A 1,456-nucleotide genomic window follows, 5' to 3' on the forward strand; every position below is an offset into this window, starting at 1 on the left:
CGTCCCTGGGTGGGCTCGAACCACCAACCTTTCGGTTAACAGCCGAACGCGCTAACCGATTGCGCCACAGAGACAGGTGCTGCGTTCCTACGGGGCACTATAGGTAGGGCGCACTCACTAAACTTCCTCCTTCTAGTCCATCCTCACAGCCCGCCGGCAGGACGATGAGCAAGGCCTTGGAAAACCGGAGAGACCGGAGCGGTCACGCTGGACACCCGCGCTTGGGAGATTCTGGAGCGAGGACAGATGAATGGCCTTCGCCCACCCCGCCCCTCGCCCGTTTCAGAAGCCCCCGGAATCTCCCTGGTCCGACCCCGCCTGAGCCCCCTAGAGGCCCAAGGGAAGCTGAGTGCCCGGCGGGCTCCCGGGATGGTTCTTCCCGTTCTTTGCGCCGGCTTCACCCAGTGAGGGAGCCTCTGCCCACCCTGCCCAGTCGCTTTAGGGGCGCTGCGGAGCTTTAGGGATCCTGTGTCCCGCACGGGGGCTCCACCAGGGCAGGGATGGGGTGAGGGTCGCTCGTGGGTCCCCTCGCGGGGAGCAGGGTCCTGCACTCAGCCGGGCGCACGACTAGGACTTTAGAATGAATCCATCGTTGCCCTTAGCTTTTAGTCCTCTGAGGAGCCTGAGAATGGAAATCATGAGGGCTTTTTCCACGGGGAAGTTATTTTCACAAAGGGTTTGTTGAGGTTGATTTCTGGGCACCCCGCGGGCGGCAACGGGCAGGGCCTTGGAGCACCTCCTGCGCGGTGGGGCCGGGGGCGCAGCTGGACGGCGGTGGGTCGTGGCGGGAGGGCGGGAGCCGGGAAGGGAAAAGCAAGAGCAGAAACAGAAACCGGGGAACGGTGGGCCAGACACCCAGACCTCCTGAAAGGCTCCAGTGGAGGCAGAGGCGGGACCTTCTGGAAGTGAACATTGGTTTCTTGGTTTTGGGGGGATTTTTTGTTTTGGTTTGTTCCTTTCAATTGTAGCAGAATGAGGAAACGGAGAGAGAACCTGAAAGAACCCCCAAACGCGAGGACCTATTGCCCCCCAAGAATAAGATCTTCCACAAGAACAGGCCGAAAACTAGGCGTCTGGGAATCCTGAAATCTTTGGAGAAGCAGCATCTCCTGACCCTCTGCGTTCTTTTTGACAAAGGACTTGCTTCCATTGTTTGTTCAATTGTCTGTTTGTTAAATGAATAAACCCCCTTCATATATCTTTCTAATTACAAACAATGCTGCAGTCGTCATTCTGCTCACTTCTCTCCGGCCACTGTGTGCTTCTCTAGGGTGGAGGCCTGGAGGGCAGTTGTTCCAGCAGAGGGATCACACGGCTTTTATTTCATTCCATTTTTCCCTTTGTTGCTTTATTAGCTATAACTCTTTCCTTATTTCGGCGACTGCTGTAGGGTTTCTGGGCTACATCTTTAATTCACCACAGTCGGCTTTCAAGTGACGTGACACCTCCCTTTCTG

At 56.5% G+C, this 1,456-nt stretch overlaps 1 non-coding gene across 1 annotated transcript; it reads right to left on the minus strand.

The window, feature by feature from the left end:
- Window positions 1-74, minus strand: TRNAN-GUU (transfer RNA asparagine (anticodon GUU)). Its single transcript has one exon. It is a non-coding gene; the product is annotated as a tRNA-Asn (tRNA).
- Between the last annotated feature and the right edge of the window lie 1,382 nt (window positions 75-1,456).

Source organism: Callithrix jacchus, chromosome 18 (assembly GCF_049354715.1).
Source record: "Callithrix jacchus isolate 240 chromosome 18, calJac240_pri, whole genome shotgun sequence".
Taxonomy (NCBI): Eukaryota; Metazoa; Chordata; class Mammalia; order Primates; family Cebidae; genus Callithrix; species Callithrix jacchus.